Source organism: Bubalus bubalis, chromosome 24 (assembly GCF_019923935.1).
Source record: "Bubalus bubalis isolate 160015118507 breed Murrah chromosome 24, NDDB_SH_1, whole genome shotgun sequence".
Classification (NCBI taxonomy): domain Eukaryota; kingdom Metazoa; phylum Chordata; class Mammalia; order Artiodactyla; family Bovidae; genus Bubalus; species Bubalus bubalis.
The window spans coordinates 37,249,188-37,271,893 of NC_059180.1; the positions used below are offsets into that span (position 1 = coordinate 37,249,188).

The 22,706-nt window shown below is 47.8% G+C and overlaps 1 protein-coding gene across 1 annotated transcript in view; it reads right to left on the minus strand.

Annotated features, from left to right (window-relative positions):
• The window catches only part of RBFOX1 (RNA binding fox-1 homolog 1), a 1,703,141-nt gene extending 1,680,646 nt beyond the window's left edge, over positions 1-22,495 (minus strand). The window contains exon 1 of the mRNA XM_044936027.2: positions 22,378-22,495. The gene's annotated coding sequence lies outside the window, so the exon portion shown is untranslated. The remainder of the gene's footprint in view (positions 1-22,377) is intronic.
• Positions 22,496-22,706: the final 211 nt, after the last annotated feature.

Consider the following 22,706-nt stretch of genomic DNA (forward strand, 5'->3'; position numbering starts at 1 on the left):
AACAGATGGCATACTCAAATTCAGATTATTTAAGGAGATTTTTACTTACCGAGGTACTATTTCCAAAGGCGTGGGCAGAGGGGAGGGAAACCAAGCAGGCTGTGCAGCAACCCCAAATCAGGAGCAGCATGGCTGTCACCCTGCCCAGGCCAGAGCGGGGAGGGGGTGCAGAGAAGGAGCAGCTATGGGTCCCCAGAAGGAAAGGGGGCCACACGGCAGGGGAGCAGTGTGACCTCCAGCCCTCATAAGCGTGCTAGGACAAAAAATGCGTTGGCTGCACTCAACTCCCCACCTCCAACCTCCCGCCCAAACTCTCCATCAGCAAAATTCAAACAAAGATCCAAGGGTGAAGGAGCCATGAGCATCATCAGTATCAGCTTCCTGGGAAAAGAGTATAGGGACACGGCAGACAGAAGAACGGCCCCTCCAAAGAGGCCCACCTCCTAACCCCTGGAAACCATGAAAACCTGCAAATTCAGTTTGTGCATTAAGTGACAGTGACTGCAGCTATGAAATGAAAAGATGTTTGCCTCCTGGAAGAAAAGCTATGACAAACCAAGACAGCATATTAAAAAGCAGAGGCATCATTTTGCCAACAAAGGTCCATATCGTCAAAGCTATCGTTTTTCCAGTAGTCATGTACGGCTGTGAGAACTGGACCATAAAGAAGGCTGAGCGCCAAAGAAATAATGCTTTCAAGTTGTGGTGCTGGAGAAGACGACTCTTGACAGTCCCCTGGACAGCAAGGAGGTCAAACCAGTCCATCCTAAAGGAACTCAACCCTGAATATTCATTGGAAGGACTGATGCTGAAGCTGAAGCTCCAATACTTTGGCCACTGACTCATTGGGAAAGACTTAGATGCTGGGAAAGACTGAGGACAGGAGGAGAAGAGGGTAGCAGAGGATGAGATGGTTGGATGGCATCACTGACTCAGTGGACATGAGTTTGAACAAACTCCAGGAGATAGTGGAGGGCAGAGAAGCCTGGTGTGCTGTAGTCCGTGGGGTCATCAAGAGTCAGATATGACTTAGCGACTGAACACACAGCCACACTGGGATGTAGATAAAGCAAGGGAAGGGCCTGCCCTTAGAGCCTCCAAAAAGCAACAGAGCCTTTTGGGAAGACGGCATCAACCCCCCGCCCCGGCATCTTGTGACTTTCTTCGGCAAGGCTTTGTCCCCTAAATCTAAGCCCTGGCTCTAGGCTTCTCCCTAGACTAAGGCGAAGCAACGTGACACAATTTCAAAACATAGTCTTTGGTTTCAGGCAGACCTGAGTGCAAGTTCCAGCTTTGTGACTTAAACGATGTACACCCTGGGGACCTTCCTGGCAGTCCAGTGGCTAAGACTTCAAGCTTTCACTGCACGGGGCCAGGGGTTCAATCCCTGGTCAAGGAACTAAGACCACGCTGCTGCACAGCACAGCAAAAAAGAAAAAAAAAATTTAAATGATGTGCAATCTGGAAGAGTCACAGTCTTATCATCTGAAAGACTGAGATGAGAAACAGACTTCCCAGCATTCACGGAAGAGTTAGATGAATCATGCATACAAAACGTGAAGACAGTGCCCAGTAAACCGCAGGTCCTCAGTAAATGCCAGCACTTCCAGTCTCATTTTCTAAATTGTGGTGGTGTGAAACTCTGTCTACAAATTTTGTGATATTGCCCACTTTAAATGGTGGAGCTTAATTAAGCCTCCCCTTGAATGGGGGCTGGACTGGCTTCCAACAGATTGAATAAGGCAGAAATAATGCTGTGTGATATTGAGAAAAGGTCAGAAAAACTACAGGGGTGCATATTACACACTTCCAGCTATAGAATATTCTGGAAAGGCAAAACAGTAAAAAGAGAGTGGTGTCTGGGGGGTTGTGGTAGGGGAGGGGCAGGATGAAGTTTTCAGGGCAATGAATGTAATCTCTATGGTATCTGAACCACTACATTACGCGTTTATCAATTCAATAGAACTGTCATATAGCTAAAATGTACTTGAGTAGCAACTCAAGTGTCTATCAATGAATGAATGGATATGCAAAGTGTGGTATATACATACAGTGGAATATTATTCAGCCTTAAAAATAATGGAGCACACTGCTACACATGGATGAGCCTTGAGAAGACGGTGCTAAGTGAAATAAGCCAGTCACAGAAAGTCAAACACTGTGTAACGCCACTCATACGAGGGGCTCAGAGTAATCAAGTCACAGAGACAGAAAGTCCAAGGGCGCTTGCTCAGGATGGGGGAGGAGGGACCGGACGTTACTGTGCAATAGGTACAGAGTTTGAGTTTTCCCAGACAAAAAGAAGTATGCGTACAGATGGGGGTGGTGGCTTTCCAACAGTATGAACAGACTTACTATCACTGAACTGCATACCTCAAAATGGCTAAGAAAGGAAATTTTATGTTACGTGTACCCTACCGTAACCAAAAAAAAAAAAAAAAAAGGGAAAAACTACAGAACTGTGCAATGCAGAGAGTGAACTCTAATGCAAACCATGGACTTTAGTTAATAAAAATGTATCAATATTGGTTCACCAACTGTGACAAATGCACTGGACAAATGCTGGATGTTAATAATAGGGGAAATAATAATAATACCCCCCCAAAAAAGTCACTGGGACTTTGTCTCCCTCTCTCCACCCCCTTCCATCTCTCCCTCCCTCCTTCCCTCTCACAGACAACCCTGTCTTACTCTAGGGGTAGAAAACCACCGTGTTGTAAGCAAATTTACAAAGATGCCCACGTGACAAGGAAAAGAAGCCTCTCTTCATCAGGTCCTCAGGAGCTCAGATCTGCCAGCAAACACGAGAGGTGTGAAAACATCTCCTTTAGCCCCAGCGCGCCTTCCCATACTGACGGACTCCGCCAATATCTTAACCAAAGTCTCCTAAGAAGCCCTGAATCAGAATCAGCCCACCAAGCTACTCCCAGAATCTGACCTGCAGAAACTGCATGCAGTACTGCACACTTACTGTTTCAAACTGCCACGTTTGAGGTTAGTTTGCTCTGCAGCAATAGATAACTGAGCTGCCCTGGTGGCTTTGATGGTAAAGAATTTGCCTGCAATGCAGGAGACCCGGCTTCAGTCCCTGGGTTGGGAAGATCCTCTGGAGAAGGGCATGGCAACCCACTCCAGTATTTCTACCTGGAGAATCCCATGATCAGAGGAGCCTGGTGGTCTGCAGTCTATGGGGTCACAAAGAGTCAGAACCTGAGTGACTAAGACACAATAAACTAATATATCCAGCAAAAAAGGAAGAGCTTTAGAAACACTCTTAAATAATTAATGAGAGATGAGAGAATTTGAAAACTGTAGCTTTTCTCAAAACAACTGAGTATGGCTGGTGTCAAGCCGGGGGTTAGGGATCACTGTGGTCTAAGGAATGCTTAATTATGGTTAAGAAAGATTTCATTTACATGGGAAAAAAAATTCCTTCCTTTGGAATCTAAAACCACTCAAATCGGGTGCCCTCATCACAGAACTTCAATCTCCAAGCTGCTGCTAACACAGGGAAATATGGTTATTTCCTGTTCATCAGCATTTTACCCTTAAATCTTATGTCATGCTGGCATTTTCCCCCTCAAACAAGCAGGAAACTAAGAGCTGTCCTCAGCTCCTTTGCCAGCTTCCAGTCCAATTCCTATTTGTCCAAGGGTCCTTAGAGCCAGAGGTCTTGACATTGAGGCTTCTTGTCCTGCTCAGAGCTCCAAGACCTGCCCTGCCGGGGCTCCCAGGGATGTGGGGGAGGAGATGCAGCCCAGCTGGTCCTCCGCTGATCTCAACCCACTGGCCATCTGGTCTCTTCTCCCCGCTATGCACACAGCTTGGTCTGGGAAGTGGAAACTTTCTTCAGGATTCAGCACTTTTTTTTTTTTTTTTTTTTTTTTTTTTACTTATTTTGCAAACCAGGATGCATCAAGACAGTAGGGAACATTGGCTGGTATGTGATATTATATTGCTTGTCCACATATAGAAATAGATGTACAGAAACCCAAAGATATCGCTTGGCAGGGGCCCAAAGAATCTGTACGTGTTGAAAATCACAGCCATTCAAATCTATGGGGATGATTGGGTGTGACATTGTGATTCTCATCATAATAAGAATCTTATCATGTGATTCTCACTTGTTTTGGTTAACACCTCAGCATTAACTGTATTTTTGGCTGATAATTTGAGAACCTGATTTTAATAATAATAATTTTTAAAAGCTATGGACCTTCCACTCAAGTAAAAAAAAAATTGTTCTTACAATCTTAAATATAACTACAGTGAGCCCCTGAAGTCCACTGGTGACTCCCAAGTGGGAATTCCTTTCTCAGAAGAGGAAACATGAGACAATAATGACTTTTTGTCCCTATCTCACAGAGTCTAAGCCACCTAAAAGTGGAGGAGGAAGAACACTATCATCCATCCCAAAGAAAGAGACAGATGCCTTCTGACCGATGTGGTCTTCCAGGACTATTTTAATCTGTTTTCCTAGGATGTGAAACAGGAAACTAGTTAAAAACTATTTCAGTGGTGGGTATTTACATGCACGTTAGTCAACTCACTAGATTTATGTAAACAATCCTGTGGGAATCCCAATCAATTCTTCAAAAAAGAAAAAAAGACTCTGGAAGGGATGGTCATAAGACGCCACCTAAAAACACTTCCAAGTTTTAGACATACAGGGACCTCCCTGGCAATGGTTAAGACTCGGTGCTTGCAAACCCTAATGTCCATCAACAGATGAATGGATAAAGAAGATGTGGTATGTATATATAATGGAATATTACTCAGCCATGAAAAAGAATGAAATCATGCCATTCGCAGCAACATGGATGGACCTAGAGAGTGTCATACTGAGTGAAGTAAGTCAGATAGAGAAGGAGAAATACTGTTTGACATCCCTTATATATGGACTCTAAGAAGAAATGATACAAATGAACTCACAGAACAGAAACAGACTCACTGACTTCGAGAACAAGGTTACAGTTGCTGCAGGGAAGGATGGGGAGAAGAGATAGGGTGGGATGGACATGTACACAGTACTATATTTAAAATGGACAACCAACAAGGACCTTCTGTATTGCACATGGAACTCTGTTCAATGTTATGTGGCAGCCTAGATGGGAAGGGAGTTTGGAGGAGAATGGGTACATACTATCACAACATTGTTTGTTAATCAGCTATACCCCAATGCAAAATAAAAAGTTAAAAAAAAAAAACAAAAACACTCTGGGCTTCCAACGCCAGGGGTGCGGGTTCAATTCCTGGTTGGGGAACGAAGATCCTGCATGCTATGCAGCCAAAATAAATTAAAAAAAAATTTTTTTTTAAATGTTAGATACTGTATTGGTGTTTTTCTTTCTGGCTTAAAATGGAGTGATTAGCCTCCAGTTAGAATAAATGAATTTATATTTAAAAAAAAAATGTTAGATACACACTCTCACCCCAGAGCATCCTGAACTCGGGGCCTTTAGAAATCAGACTCAACTTCTGGAAGTCTTGGATGGTCAAGTGCCTTTTCTCTCTAAAGTTTCCTCACATACGTCATGCTGAGAAGTGACACAGTTCCAATAATATCCCACAGCTCCTGAATGTCCTTTGCTAAGGGAATTGTCTCGGTTGCATTGTATACAAAGCATTTTGTTTCACCCTCGACCGGCTGCCTCATGGAGCTTTCAAGGAAGGGGATTATTTTTGGCAGGGGGTGGGGGGAAGGTGGGGGGGGTGCAGGGGGGAGGCAGGGATGGAGGGACGTTACAATACAAACCACAGTCTGCAAGAGGGAAACATATGTAAAATGCCTGGGACATTGACACGTTCCCAAGGGCACAATTATTGTTATGAAATAGGATATTCATTCCGAATGCCTTAAGAATAGACATTTCTTCCTATCCATCAAGCACTTTTCTCAGAGTAACTGAAAAATAAGCTAATACCTCATGATAAGCCTGACTCTTTGGAAGGCATAATCCTTCTTCCCAGCCAAAAAGGCACCGTGTAATAGGGATGGCAAATAAATTTCATTTCACAGGGGAATTCCAATTGGCTGAGGGTAGATGCCTAAAGTGATGTATTGAGGATTCCAAAGAAGTGTCTCCGATGGGGGGCGGGGGGCGGGGATTGATTATCAATGTCTGCCACGACTGCAGAAAGGGAGGTGGTGTCACGCAGGCCTCACGCTTGCCATTTTGATGTGGAGCATTACTGAGTGTGGGATGAAAATGCATGAAGAGAAAGACTGCATAATATATAAGCTGGGCTGTACTTGAGAACATGATTTTTTATAAGTCTATTTTACCAGGCAGTTTTTCACGGACGTTGCTCAACAACGTTTTAAGAGACAAAGTCGTGTTGGGGCACATTCCTGGGATGGGAATGGAGCATGATAGTGGCTGGAGCTCACCCTCCAGTTTCTTCCTGGACCGGTGTTCGTGGGAGGGGAGTCCAGATGCCTCACCCTCGGCAGGACCAAATGGGGGTCCCCAGGTGGGGAGAAGTGAAAGGAAGATGTCTGGGCATCAGCCATCAGTCTCCCTAAATCCAGGTCTCTGGGGTGATGACCTATGTCCTCCTGGCACGTTTGCCCTGTTCCTGAGCCACTGGTTTTCAACTGGGGGCAACCTCCCCACACCCCCACAGAGACATCAGCAACCTCCAGAGACATCTCTGGTTGCTAGCCCAAGGACGGTGTTACTACCATCTACTAGGCAGACATCAGTTTTAGTCGCTCAGTTGTGTCCAACTCTTGGCCACCCCATGCACTATATCCTGCCAGGCTCCTCAGTCCATGAGATTCTCCAGGCAAGAATGCTACAGTGAGTTGCCACGCCCTTCCCCAGGGACTCTTCCCGATCCGGGGATCGAGCCTGGGTCTTTCACATTGCAGGCAGTGCTGTTACCATCTGAGCCACCAGGGAAGCCACAGGCAAACACCAGAGATGCTGCTAAACATCCATCACCCCACAGGACAGCCCCCCACAGCACTCCAGAAAACTACCCCATCCAAATGCCAATAGGGCCGCAGTGTCCAGGTTTAACCCTGGTACAACTCAAAAGCCTTGATCTCTGCTGCTTAAAAGTCACTGCAGGGGCACCACACGACGGCTAAGCTCAGGGCTCTGAGTGTGAGTCCCCGCTCCTCCATAACCAGTACTGTGACTCTATCCAAAGCACTTGACCGCTCTCTTGGCCCCCATGGCCCCATCTCTGAAACAAGGGCGATGGCAGTGTCTGCTGAACAGGACAAGATGTGAACAAGGAATGAAAGCTATTTATTGGCAGCGTACCTGGCAGATGGAAAGTGTTTGCAGAGAATGGGAACCAAAAGAAACGCAAGACACGCCAACAGGTAAACACATTGACGTCTGCACTGTGGCCACCAAACCAGAACTAGAACCATGACACAGCTTCATCAAAACCCTGTCACCCGCCTGCTACCGAGGCCAAGCTCGCTCTGCTCACCGCACAAGAGGCCAGTGAATCCGAGAGATGAGGCATTGAGGCAAGGAACATGACTTTACTCAGAAAGCCGGCTGACCAAGAAGATGGCAAACTAACGTCTCAAAGTAACCCTCTTACCGGAGTCTGGATGCCTGATTCTCTTATGGATCAGAGATGGGGTGGGGGGGCAGGCGGGGAGGAGAGGAAACAAAGTAAAAAGGCCATTAATCTTGCAAACATGTCCTAGAAAGGCAAGCCTCAGGCAGGGGGATGTGTTTGTTCCTTCCTGCCACCTACAGGTGGCCAGGGTTCTGAATAAAGGCACTTCAGTTTGAGAGTCAGACAGAGAGGCGGGGATTTTCTGAAGCAGGCGCTTCTGTGTGATTACAGTAACAAAAGCAATGGAAAGCAAGTCGAAGAAACAGTTCCAACAAGTCAGAATTGACTTCTCGCTGAAAAACACCAAGATGCCTCAGGGCACTTGCCAGTCAAAGCGTTAGGTTGCACGTGTCTAAAAATGAAGGGCCCAACTCCTCTGGCCCAGCAATTTCATCTCTAGGCATTTATCCTACAGACAAGTACACCAACACATGAGGACACGGCAATGGTCAAAGATATTCCAGGCCACACTCTGGTGGCAAAATACTAGAAATAACACAAATATCCACCCAAAGGAGATGAATTAAATAAGGCAGGGTAAATATGTGCAAGGGAAGACCATCCATTAACAAGATGGAGAGATTCTGCATAGATAGGGAATAACCCTAAAATATATCCTTAAACTAAAAAAAAAAGAAAATAAAGAAATGAGGAGTGAAATGATGCATATTCTATGCTCTCAAATCAGTGTGAATATCTGCGCACATAAACAGATAGATGAAAGGATCTGTGAGAATCCATGACAGTAGTTGTCTCTGGTGAGCTAGGAGGCAAATGTTTTTTAGTATTTAGTGGAAGAGAAAACAAATTTTTCTTCCACTTGCCTTTTTTTTTTTTTTAGTACTGTGCCATTTTTTTTATATTGTGCCATTTTAATCTAAAACTATTAAACAACTAAAGGGGAACATCAACTATGCCTTGTTAAATACAAAATTCTCCATCGTACTTGCCTTTTGTAAATGCTCGCAGATCATCCCTCACTTAAAATAATTAATTTCAAATACTTTGGTCGAATCTTTCTCTGAATGTGCTGCGCTTAGTCACTCAGTCATGTCGGGACTCTTTGTGACCCTCATGGACTGTAGCCTACCAGGCTCCTCTGTCCATGGGATTCTCCAGGCAAGAATACTGGAGAGGGTAGCCATACCCACCTCCAGGGGAATCTTCCCAACCCAGGGATTGAACCCAGGTCTCCTGCATTGCAAGCTGATTCTTTACCATCTGAGACACCAGGGAAGCCCCTTTTTCTGTATATATGTTCCCAATCTTTAAACCAAATGGAAGACCTATTAACACACACTTCATTGTGCTCACAACAAAAACGGCAAGAGATTATCATTACAACTCTAACGACAGATCATAAGACTTAGACCCCCCGTCTCCCTGCCAAACCTTTGCAAACCCCAGCTTTCAGATGAAGAGCTGTATCAATTAGCAGAAACACTTGGTTCTCAGAAGCTGAGCTGGATCCAGGGCTATTATTAGCTTCTGAACAATGACTTAGAGGGAAAGAGAAAAAAATAAACTTACACTAGTCTTTGAATTCTGAAACCGCTATTCTGGGAAAAAATAATTATATCATACAGTTATATATATATATATAAATCACAGCCGACTCACTGGAAAAGACCCTGGTGCTGGGAAAGATGGAGGGCAGGAGGAGAAGGGGGCGACAGAGGATGAGACGGTTGGATGGGCATCATCAATTCAATGGACATGAACTTGGGCAAACTCCAGGAGATGGTGAAGGACAGGGAAGTCTGGCATGCTGCAGTCCATGGGGTCTCGAAGAGTTGGACACAATGTGCCAACTGAACAACAACAAATCACAGTTAGGTGAGTTAGAGGGTTCACCTTATGGAATGAGTTCTGTTGGTCTCTCCCCAGACCTTAAAAAAAAAAAATGTTGCTTCATGGTCTCTTAATAGATGACTATAGAAGGATATACTTGTTTTTAGTGTATGAATGTGTGTGTGTGTGTGTGTGTGTGTGTGTGTGTGTGTGTGTTGGGCTGTTGCCTTCTTTTTGTTTTATTACTGCAAATAATTAATGTTGCTTTTAAAAAGTTAAAAGGGAAATAAACTACAATGGCAGGGGCACAGTGACATCTGCTGGCATTTCATAAACTTCTTTAACACGGGCATTTGTTCCAGACACTGCTCTCCCTTCATTCTCATGAACAGAGAGACATTCATGCCCACCTCAATTAATATTCCCCAATACGCTCCCTAAAATTATGTAAAGAGAAGATCATCAAGGAATGAAAGCCCAAGAGCCTCTTTCCCCTGGAGTAGATTCCTTCCTCTCTTTCAGCAAAGTAATCTGGAGCTCCAGGGAATGAATAATTTCATTTTATTTTAATAAGTAGAAGAGTTAGGATGGAGACAAATTAAACTCGGTGAGCTGTTTCCCTTGATTTTGTTTCTATAAATGGGAATCTCACCAATCCTTGTCTGGAAATGGTGAAGCCAGGAGGGACACGGGGTAACCACCCTCTACCTACATCGGAAGAACAAGGAACAGGAAAAGGATGCCTCCAAGACTCACAAGGAGGGATTTCAGGCCTGGGAGGCAGCAAAAGCAAAACCTCGCGTGATAAGGAGAGGGGATTCAAGGCAAGAGGCAAAGGAGCCGCTGTGAGAATAAAAGGCTCTGGGAAAAAAAGGATTCCAAAATGCTGAAGTCTCAAAAGCGGCTCCCAGTTATTTTTAAATCTCTGATGGCGGCCTGGAGCCAATGAAGCGGCAGCTAAGGGTGCTCTAGGGGAAGGAGGGGATTGTGTTCACTCTTTAGGGACGTTGTGAAGGTGTGTCCACAGAGAGGGGTCTGGCTCCACGTCCTAAGACGTGGTCACTCACCGACTGTACCCACAAAACGAACGGGGAGTGGAGGAGGGGCACGCGGGCTAAACAGTGATACCCTGGACACGAAATCAGAGAAGGCCCAGCCGCCCTGCCCCTCATCCTCGCAGGTTCTGGAGTCAGAGCCCACCACAGGACCATCCGGTCGCCCTCCACACCCTCTCTTCCTCCTGGCTCACACGTGTATCGCCACGCAGCCAGGCACATTCACACGGACCAATGCACAATTATAGGCAGACAACACGCACACCCACATGCACCCGTGCACACTCAACCCCAGACACATGCATGGTCACCAGGCACACAGGGGCACACACACAGCACTTCCCCCCGCAGGGGCTCCCAGCAGCTACTGTCTCACCCTGAGAGGTGGGCCCTCACCAGCCGCACATCCATGGCTAGCGGTTCCAGTGAAAACCTCATACATTGCAGAAAGAAAGAGTCCAGGGTCCCCAGAACAGACAGCAGGCCTCTGGACACATCAGCTCACTTGCTCGCGCTGCGCCAGGCTCTGGGGCCAGCACCCAGTGTTCAGGGCAGACAGTGCTCCCCTTCCCTCCTGGGCCACTCCAGGCACCATGCTCCTCCTCTCCTGGCAGAACTTGGTCCATGCCATCCTCCAGGTCTCAGCTTAAATGTCACCCGAAAGCCTCCCCTTTGGACAGAACTTCCTACACCCTCTGACCTATATGGCGCGTCACCTTTTTGGTGCATCCGCGCCCCGCTTTATCTCCATCTTCATGCTTATTAGAATAGATAATTACACAGTCCTTTCACTTGTCTTCAGGGCTGGTGTTGATCTCTCCCCCTAGAGAATAAGCTTCAGGAGGCAGAGATCCTGTTGGATTTGCTCACTGGTCAACATATCATCTGAATACAACAGAGCCTGACATAGCACTTGACATGGGGTCTGAAATGTTTACCGACCACATGAGAAAGGCAATGAGTGACCCCAGAAAAGCGACTCTGCATGTCATAAACAATGCTCCAGGGGGGAAATTGTTTCAGAAAAAAAAAAAGAGAGAGAGAGAAAAGAAGAGTGCCCATTTGCAGTGCTGGGATTCAAAATGACTCTCCTTTACCCTGTGTCTAGCTCAGGAGACCTGGCACTGCTCTATACAGTCCTGTTTTCCAGGAATTCCTGGTGCTTATTCATTTGCACCTCCCAGCTGCCACCTACCTTATGTATTTTTATCTTAGGTATCCTGCAAAGATAATTCTTTCTAAAAAAGAAACGAAACAAGAAACATAAATTACAATAAAAGGTGAAAATTGAAGGCAGAGAAGTAAAACGGAGTCCACAGTGAGGTTAATGTGTAAAAACTATGCCAGCAGATCCAAGACACCGTTAAGACCAGACTGTAAAATCTGCTCTGAGCCTCCTGGCAGGCTTTGTGAAAAGGGAACACAATCATTTGTTCCACTTAGAATGTCTGGTACATAAGTTACCAAACAGTTATCTCCAGAAAAAAAACTAACTTTCTTCTGATCCTGAAACCAGAGATAACACAGTGATAGTCAGCACAGCAAATAACAGCAGGAAGTATGAATTTTTTATGGCCTGTTATCTTTCTTGGTTCCTTTCATTTGTTTTCAATACTATTTTGTTCTCTGCCTTTGAGTGTTAGACTCAGCTGTATCCACTCTTAAACTTGGGTCTAAATGATCGATCTATTCTTTCTCCACGTGTATGAAGTGTTAGTCATTCAGTCATGTCGTGTCCTACTCTCTGCAACCCCATGGACTGTAGCCCACCAGGCTTCTTTGTCTGTGTAATTCCCCAGGCTGGAGTGGGTTGCCATTCCCTTCTCCAGAGGATCTTCCCACCACAGGGATCAAACACAGGTCTCCTGCACTGCAGCAAATTCTTTTATTGTCTGACCCACAAGGCTATTTTTTTTTTTCAAAATATGATATCAAGTGGCTTTCTTATAATATCTCTCAAGATAAGCACCAAAGCACCATTCAGGGAAACTGAATTTGTGGAGTGGTCAGCAACAATTCCTCGTCCTCATGATGCACCTTCCCAGGTTACTGAAAGTTCACGCAGACTAAACCTATGCAAGTTTCATTTGTAAAACAAAAATTCACCAGAAAACAAAGGATCTTTCCAAGAACCACAGGCACATTACCTACAGAAATGCTTGTATCAAAGAACCTTGGAGTGAAAAGTTCTTGTCTGTATATTACAAGGTAAATAAATGAGTGAGGAGGGAATATTCTCAGAAATCTGTGTTAGCTCTCAGCTTACCTGACTCAGGAGCATCAGTCCTCAGTGAGAGAGGCAGAATCATGTGTCCTTTGATCGACAGGGAAAGAGAGGCTCAGAGAGGTTCAATAACTTGCCCAAGGTCACACTGCTAGAAGGTGCAGAATCTGGACTCAGAAGTTAGTTATGCCTGGATCCAAAACCTGTGTCCTGTCATATCTTGGTTCTCAGCGAGTTTGGTCTTCTCCAAGCTTTTCTGACTCCAAAGTACCTCCGTTAGCTTAGGTCAGTGCATCATCATTTTGAAAAGCAAGGTTTTTTCTCATTATCCAGCCAGCATCTTACCTACAACAATTCAGACTGACCAAACATCCCAAATTAGAAGCAAGAAACTCCCTCACAATCAAGAACCTCGTGTTCTAAAGAGAGGCATCAATTCTCCTCTATATTTTCCCCTAGGTAATTCCAGAAATTTCCCAATATGTGCAATTGAGAATACCTTCCTCCCTTCCAGGAATTTCTGTGTGTGCAACCTCCCTTCTCTTTATCAGCCTTTGCAATCAGCAGCAACCTGGCCTGGACCCAGCTTTATAAGGCTGCCCCAGGAAAAGATGTGGTTTTCACAATGGATGCCCTGACAGTGCGTCATGCCACAGGCCAGCCTTCCCTTCAGAAAGACCCAAGAAGGAGCGTCAGACCCAGGGCATCTTTAAGAGACTCACTTTACGTTTTAAAACGTTTTATTTTGTATTGGGGCATAGCAGATTAGGCCTTCCCTGGTGGCTCAGATGGTAAAGAATCTGCCTGAAATGTGAGAGACCCGGGTTCGATCTCTGGCTCAGGAAGATACCCTGGGGAAGGGAATGGCACCCCATTCCAGTATTCTTGTCTGGAGAATTCCATGGATAGAGGAGCCTGGTGGGCTACAGTCCATGGGGTCCCAGAGTAGGACACAGCTGAGCAACTAACACTTTCACTTACTTTTTTCTTAGCAAATTAACAATGTTTTGATAGTTTCAGGTGAGGGAAAGGGACTCAGCCATATATATACATGTATCCATTGTCCCTAAACTCCCTTCCCATCCAGGCTGCCACATAGCGTTGAACAGAGTTCCATGAGCTATACAGAAGGTCCTTGTTGGTTATCCATTTTAAACACAGCAGTGTGTACATGTCCACCCCAAACTTTCTGATTATTCCTTATCCCCCCACTACCTCTTCAGGTACCATAAGTTCACTCTCCAGTGTTGGTTGCTCAGTCGTGTCCAATTCTTTGCGACCCCATAGACTACAACCCACAAGGCTCTTCTGTCCATGGAATTCTTCAGGCAAGAATATTGGAGCAGGTTGCCATTTCCTCCTCCAAGTCTGTGAGTAACAGACTCCCTCCAGAACATCAGCAATGACCCCAAGGTTGGGGTAGAGGGCCTGTCCCACGGGAAACAGACACCCAGAGGCGCCACCGGGCCCTGGCCAGGGCTGTTCGTGCTGAATCAGCCTCTTGATCCCATGCCCTGTCACTTTTCATCACAAGTCTAATATATTAGTGCTTCTCTCTGCCAATCAATCAGAGCCCATGCATATGGCTGCTGTCAGCAGTCCTCCGCAAGCAGAACTCCATACAGACACCCAGGTCTGTCAGCTCCCTCGGCAACACCCTTGCAGCCATGCTGGGTCCTGCTGGCTTCCCTCTCAATGTATCATCTTGGTTACAGCCAAGAGGAGAATACAAGAATCACATTCTGGGGCCATTTCGCTGCCTTGAGGGACTGCGAAATTCTGGCAGCCACACCAACAATCATGACATAATTATTATTAAATGGTAATAGTAACCGTCACTATTATCAGAGCCAGCACCGCTGGTGAACACAACCTGTGTGTGCCAGGCGCCTGACTAAAATAATTTGCGGGGCTGATGAATCATCAAACTGACCCTGCAACGTAGGAATCGTTATTTCCAAATGGGGAGACTGAGGCTTAGAGAGTTAGTTAAGTAAGGCATGGAGCCAGAATGTGACAGATCTGAGATTTGAAGCTGGACAGTCTGATTCTGAAATCCTAAACCATCGCCCTGTATGACCTCCTTCCTGCCAAGTGTCTCATCAAGGTCCCTCTGCTAGGCCCGTGGACACCCAGCGTGCCTCTCAGTGCTGAGCAGAAGAGATGAGCCCAGGACTCCGCAAGAAACTGCTTGAGTCTGCAACTTACTCTTTGGGCCTCAGTATTCCTACCCGTAAAATGGGGATAACAACATTTGTGGCAAAGAGTTAACGCAACAATGTCTGCAAAAGCAATCCTCCCTGTGCCCAGGGGAACAGAAAGAGCTTCCTACAAACGATAGCTCTTAGGGAACTGGGGATGATTAAAAAAAAAAAAAGTTTTGAAAATTTACATCCATATTCCCATTTCTGAGTTTTCAAAGACTGACAGGAAAGGAACATCTTAAAGACAGACAGACCCAGTGAAGAGCAAGGTGATGGCAAAAGTTGATCTATTATGCAGCCAAAGGTCTAATTTTGCTCTCAGGAAAAATGAAAGAGGAACTGATTCAGCTGGCGACGCTTCAGCAGAGTGAGCCATGGTGTGCACACTGCGCTCGGAGTGTTATCAGAGCAGCGTGAGCGCGAGGGGGCGATGCCCCAAAATTGCCTGCAGCCAGACCGGTGTACTCTCTGTACTCTCTCCAAAACCAGCTCAGAGCATGAGCCCAGAGACAGGGGCCCGAGGGCTCCAAGGAGAGAGAGGACAAGCAAGAGCCAGGTGACACCAGCGTGGACCCCAGTGCAGGCCACTCGTACACACAGAGAACAAACTGTGGTGATAGAAATGGCTGTCCTGCCTTCTTTCTGGGCCCCTGACAGACTTGGCATCACCGAGCTAAGCAGCAAGGTGCCCCCCTCCGCCGTGTTGAGCCCTGCCCCAAGGCCACAGGTGCGGGGCTTGTACCAAGACCACAGAAGCGGAGCTGAGAACCAAGGTCACCCCCGAAACTGACTGAACCCCCTTGTTAACTGTTGCCAAAAGGCCCCCGATCACCACTAACAGGCTTGCTGACTCCAAATCAGGCAAAGATTGCCCATTCCAGTAAACACCCTATAGCACCCCCAACCAATCAGCTGATACCAACCTTCTAGCAGGAATGCTACCTCGGGGCTACAAAAAGTGGCTACTAACCCACGAGAACTGTCGACTCTCCCTGGCCCACTGCGCTCACACTGCCCACGTTATCTCTGCCCTTTGTTCTTAATAAACTCCCTCCCTTCTTAAATGTTCTGTGTTTGGAAATTCTTTTCCAACTCAGGCTTGGACTGCCTGAACACACCACACGCACACGACAAAGCAGCAGCAGAGGCAGCGTGCGCACAGGGACGGATGGACCCACAGGCTATGGATTGAGACCATTCGCTGAGAAATCCTGGGTGGGCCCGTTACCCGCTGTGGGGCCCTGAGGCACAACCTCTAAACCCGCATACACCTCACTGCCTGTCTGCAAAGTGGGGCATGAAACGGTCCAACAGGACCACCCGTCATCCCGACTGGAGAAGGAAACGGCAACCCACTCCAGTACTCTCACCTGGAGAATCCCCGTGGACCGAGGAGCCTGGCCAGCTACAGTCCATGGGATCGCAAAGGTTCGGGCACAACTGCGCACACGCACACATCATCCCCATATCTAGCATCTGCTTTGTGCTGAGCACCCCGCTAGATGCCAGGGACACCAGGATGTCTGAGCCACCAGACTTCACCTTCCAGTCAAGTAAGAGAAAGACAGTAAACAGAGCCACTCCAGGACATCCAAAGCCGCCCCCTGGGAAGATGGCAAGGAAGGGAATCCACACGGGGAAAGACATGGTCCCCCTAAGCAAGAAGACGCTTGAGTTGTGACCTGAAGGATGACTGGGGAGTGAACAAGGTGAGCCGTGGGACCAAGCACAGGAGGAAGGTGATCACAAGCCAGGAAAACATGGCTCAACACATGGCCACACAGGCAGAGTGCTCAGCAGAGCTCCTATTGTCCAGGAGGTGTTCAAAATACATAAACTTTATTATCAACACAGCTGCTCTAACAGGCACTGACAGAGTCCCAAGCTTGCAGATAAAGAGAGACAGGTTTGAGGGGTCAAATGTGAGAGGAAAGTTGAACTGTCTAGACATCCAAATGCTCCAGCCAAACTTTATTACCATCTTCCAAGGCTAGCAGAGCTTCCCAGGTGGTGCAGTTGCTAAAGAACCTGCCTGCCAATGCAGGAGACACAAGAGATGCAGGTTCAATCCCTGGGTCAGGAAGATTCCCTGGAGGAGGAAATGGCAACCCATTCCAGTATTCTTGCCTGGAGAATCCCATGGACAGAGGAGCCTGGTGGGCTACAGTCCATGAGGTTGCAAAGAGTACACACGCAGTAACACGAAGGCTAGCAGAGCCTCCAAAGATGGGCAATCAGAGGGGGGCTCAGAGCTTTCCGGAAGCTATTCTCGTCTTCCTGTCAAAATCCATGATCACACCCACTCATGGGAGAAAAATATCGCCATACTCTGAAAAGGAACCTTCCGGAATTCATGATCAAAAAATGGATCTGTGTGCAGGAGAGATGCTAGCCAAGCCACTGGGAAGAGTGCGTGTGGGTGCTGGGGTGGGAGACGGGATGCTGCTTCTTTGAAGGGCCACCTAGGGAGAGAGCTAGGAAGATAACGCACAGAGATACCCGCCAGTGGACCAGCCACACAAAACGGATATCACTGAGAAACCTGAGATTCTTTTTCCCTATACATGAATCCCCCGTCTTGAATGAAAGACTTTGTTCTAAGCTCCTAAAGGAGGAAAGGGGGCAGCGGGGAGTTAATTTCTCAGATGCTGTAGGGCTTACCCATCAGTGCTGGGAAGTCCACAAACTGAATTCAGTTAAGGAGATGAATCGGAACTTTGAGAACAAAAGCTGGCTGGCCAAGAAGGCACACTTCTGTATTTACTGTCCTGAAAAATATCTGACAGTGTTTCCCACAACATGCAAGCCAAAAATGTATCATGGTATGTTGCTGCATTAAACCTTCTAATGGGGGACTTCCCTGGTGGTCCAGCGGCTAAGACTCCGTGCTCCCAATGCAAGGGGCTCAGGTTCAAGCCTGGTCAGGAAGCTGGATCCCACGTGTTGCAACTAAGACCCAGCACAGCCAAATAAGTAACAAACAACAACAACAAAAAAAACTCTTCCACTGGCTTAAATGGAATAAAAGCTAAAGTCCTTATCAGGTCTCAGGAGCCTCTATGACCCAACTTCACCAATACAGCTGTGTCTGTTTCAGCCTCAGGGCCCTTGCCTTGCCATTCCCTCTTTCTTAATTGCTCTTCACTCTAGAAGGAATGCTCCTTCTGATCACTGTGTATTTCAAATGCTTTGAATAGTGCTTGGCGTGTATTAGGTTCTCAATAAATATTTGATCTATATCAATGTTTTTTTCCAGTAGTCATGTATGGATGTGAGAGCTGGACCATAAAGAAGGCTGAGCACCCCAAAGAATTGATGCTTTTGAATTGTGGTGCTAGAGAATACTCTTGAGAGTCCCTTGGACAGCAAGGAGGTCAAACCAGTCCATCCTAAAGGAAATCAATCCTGAATATTCACTGGAAGGACTGATGCTGAAGCTGAAGCTCCAATACTCTGGCCACCTCATGCAAAGAGCAAACTCACTGGAAAAGACCCTGATGCTGGGAAAGATGGAAGGCAGGAGGAGAAGGGGGCCACAGAGGATGAGACGGTTGGATGGCATCACCGACTCAATGGACATGAGTTTGAGCAAACTCTGGGAGATGATTAAGGACAGAGAAGCCTGGCGTGCTGTATTCCATGGGGTCACAAAGAGCCATATATGACTTACTGACTGAACAACCACAACATATCAACTGCTGCTTTTCACCTAGATCTCAGCTCAAATCTCTCCTCCCTGGAAAGCCCTTCCAAGTCACTCTTTATCATACTGTCACATCATAATTTTTTTAACCCTCATCCTTATTCTCATAAAAATGTATTTCCATCCCTTGCTTATTGTCTGGCTCTCCCCAGAACCAGAGAAGCTCCACGAAAGCAAGGTTTTCATTGGCCCTGTTCCCTGAGCAGAACATTGAACACGTGGTATGTTCTGGATACATATTGATTATGTAAGGTACTCCTTCCCCCAATACAGACACACCCATCCACAGCAGCAAGCATGCGTCACCCACGTCTGTTGTGTCTTGTGACGATGACTGATCAACAATAATGATGGTGTTCAGAGCAACTCCAGATATAACATATGAATATGGTTGTCTCTCCTTACAAATCCATGGGTCACTGGGAAGGATTGAGGGAGGGAGAAGAAGGGGACGACAGAGGATGAGATGGTTGGGTGGCATCACCAATTCAACGGACATGAGTTTGAGCGAACTCCGGAAGACAGTGAAGAACAGTATCCTTCACCAAAGTGCTGCACTCCATGGGGTCACGAGTCGGACGTGACTCAGCAACTGAACAACATCTTCATGAAGAACCTCCAGCCCCAGCAACCTAGTCTGACCACGTTCTCTGCTGAAGTCGTCTGAAGGTGCTGGGTACCCCCTCGTGTTGAAGCTCCCTCACTGTTTATTCTTTAATTAAAGTTTTAATATTTACACTGGTGCCTTGAGGCAGTATTTTAAATAATGGGAGGAAGGCAACAGGGAGAGCCTCAGACCTTCTTTCAGAGCATCATCTCCAAGTCTAAGGTCTTCGGCACAACCAAGTTTCATCTCAGGCAACATGGGGGAAGGAAATGTGACAAGTGACCACCTTTTGGGAAGTCATCTGGTATTCATCTCTGGAGCGTGCTTACTGCGTGGCTCCCATGCTGGGTGGGAAAAGCGAGATGAGCTGTCCTGTGTCCTTCAGAGAAAACGCACTCAGACTTCAACAGTCTTCACACACGCCACCGGAAATCCACTGCCTCCCCAAAGCATTTTCTATGTCAGGTCCAATTTCCCTCTTGGAATGTGTTCATTACTCCACACAGCAGCTTAAAGGATGCAAACAAAATGGTCTAATTTTGGGAAAGGTGAAATGTCAGACATATTTATACAGGGCAGAACCAATTTTCTAAATGCAAAAAAAAACAAAACTCATCTGAAAGGAATTTTATAAAATAAAATGTTTTGGTATGGCTTGTTCTGAAAAGGCTAAATTTGCTTTAAAAAAAAAAAAAGTCATCAGAGACATAAGGATGTCGAAGAGGCCTATGCTCAGCCATTAGAGGAGTAGGTAAAAAAATAGCATCAATTATCATGAAGAGAAAAATAGGGCAGAGTGGGTGAATTCCAGGAGGAGAAATCTGCTCAGACCCATGTTTTGGCTCGTTTCTGAGTGGAAAACTCTGGGACCGTGGGGTGACGTTAAAGACAGCACGTGCTTAGGAAAGGAACTTTCACAGGATGGTACTTTCATCCCAGGAGGCCGAGGAGAAGCGGGCTTTTCTGCTGATTAAAGAAGAAAAATGCACATCCGCTGTAAAAATTTAATTTCAGGGTTTAGGTGCCTGTTGAGATGTTGTCAGATGCTCCGAACCCACCTCTTAGCCAGTGGGCGGCATGTCGCTGATTCCTCCTTAGAACATGAGGCGCGGTCAGGCTTGGAGAGAATGAGGTTCTGTCGAGAAATCTCCCTTTATGATTAACCTCCTTTTCTGCTTCCATTGGAGCTGTTGTTTAAAAGGAAGTGCATGCATGTAAGGGAGGCTGCCAGCCTTCTATATCCCACCAGGTGTCATAAGACTCACAACAGAGAGCCATCTATTTGATAAAAATAACGAAGACTGACGTTGTCTAGGCACCTGCCCGTGTGCCAGACCCTGCTCCGTGCTTATCGCTGTCTTTAATTCTCCCCTAGACCCTCGGAGGCCAACACCACCACTGAAACTTTCATCTGGCAGGTGAATAAACTAAAGCACAGAGAGGTGAAGCCGTTTGCCCAAGGTCACACAGCAAGCAGGTGTCAGAACCAGGGCCTGGCACTCCTCTCAAGCCTTATCTCTGGATGCTAACGGTGCCCTCAAAAATTGTAAAGGATGAGGCCAGCCTCTTCCTAATCCAACTCAGTCATGAGTTAACATAAGGGAAACCCAGTGGATTCCTTTAGATCCCAGCGCTTTCCAGATGAGCTCAGAGAGCAAGGCCTGGAGTCAGTCCCAAAGTTTGCCTTGAAGTCCCCGTCAGAGCCAGCTTTACCCTTCGTGGGCCTAGGTCCTTGCCTGTGACAAAAAAAGACCTAGCCAAAAATAAAACTGCCCATGGCTCCAGCCAGGCCCTCTGTGGTCACTTAAAAATTGAAAGGATCCAGGCCCTCACATCTCTTTTATTTTTCCCTTTGTAACAAAGATAAATGTGAAACGGAGGGTGGATGAAGTAGGACAGGAGCAGGGAGCCATCACCGGCTGGGACGTGTCTTAAACTTGTGCTGAGAAGGCCAGGCTTTTTGTGGGTTTGTTGTTTTTCTTTTTAATAATAAACGTATGTACAATCAGTATTATTATAAGAGAACACTCCACTCACGTGCATCACATTTTGGCTCAAACAAAGCGATTCCAGGACACCTCCACTACTTCTTTTCCAAGTTCAACTAGGACCCCGGGTAGGGTACCAGTTCAGTTCTCCGGACTGCTAGGCTCGGATTTACAAGCACTTGAGCAACCCTGCCCCACAAGCCCCGAGTCCCGCAGACGCACCTTGGCCCTTATCCGGGGAGAAGCAGAAAGCAGAAGCCCCCTGTTTCCTAGAGGCAGAGAATGGAGTTGGCGGCTCCTCCGGGGCCAGGGCGGGTCGGGTCTTCCCCGCCCTTTCCGCGTGGGCAACTTCCGGGCTGGCCTGGTCTCTGGGAGCTAAGACCTTGAAGGCTCCCAGACCATCTCGACCAGCTGGCTCCCCGCGCAGCAGCGAGGTGGGAGCAGAGACTCGTCAGCCCTCCCCTGACCTCTAACCCTCTAGAGTTGGGAAACTAGGGCTGACAAGGGGCGACCCTGGCCTTCACGGAGAACTGCTCCTGGGTTTCCTCCCCAGAGTGAAGGTGCCCTATGGCACCAAAGGAACCAAGGGGCTCAGCGGGAGTTTCCAAGTCCTGAGTTCCCAGGCTGGCGCCCCCTTCCCCTCCCCATCACCCAGGGTCGAAGGCAGAGACATTTTGGGGCGTCCCTCCCGGTGTCCATGAACACACACTCTCACTCCAGCGCAGCGACCCTCCACTTCCCCACCTCCCAGAACGGATTCGGCGCTTCCAAACGCCCTCCCAGGCCACCAAGTGCCTCCTCCCCCAGACCTCGCGAAGGGCGGTGAAGAGACAGCGCCCCGGGGCGCACCAAGTGCACGCTTGCCGCCGGCCAGGAAACCTAAGCAAAGTGCGCAGGCAGATTCCCGCTGCTCGCTGCACCTGCACTCGCTCCCAGGAGGACGGCCGGGGCAGCCGGGGCGCTCCGGAGAGGCGCTTCGAGGCGAGCAAGGGCGTCCGTCCGGAAGGACGCGGGGGCCGGAGGGGTCCAGATCTCAGACCCCGGGAGGACGTGCCGGGAAATCTCTCCAACGCACTGAGAAAGTTCCCAGTCTAGCGCGCCCCGCCTGGCCCTGGGAGGAAGCCCGTGCTCGCGGAGCCAGCTCTCCCCTCTGTGGGACCCTCTGGTCAGCTTGGGGGGGGCGGGGGATACGGAGGCGGTGGCTCCGCTCGGACTTACCTAGAACTCCTGCCGCGCCCGGCTCCGGTCGCCTTCCGCTCGGCCCCAGACCCTCCGATGTCCCCGCGCTCTCGGCCCCCTCAGCCACACTCACCATGAGCTGGAGGTGGCGAAAGCGGGTGCGGGCTTCTTCCACGCCGGCCGCAACTTTGCTTGCAGGTCAGCCCCGCCCTGGCGCCCCTGCCTGGGCGGCAGGCTGGGCGCAGCTGCGCGCGGCGCGGGTCACGACCGCTGGGCCGAAGCGGCCACTACCAGGCGTGAGGAGCGCCAGGTCCCCCAGTCCCGGGGCGCGCAGTCCGCTCCTCAGCGCTCCGCCCGGGAGGAAGCTC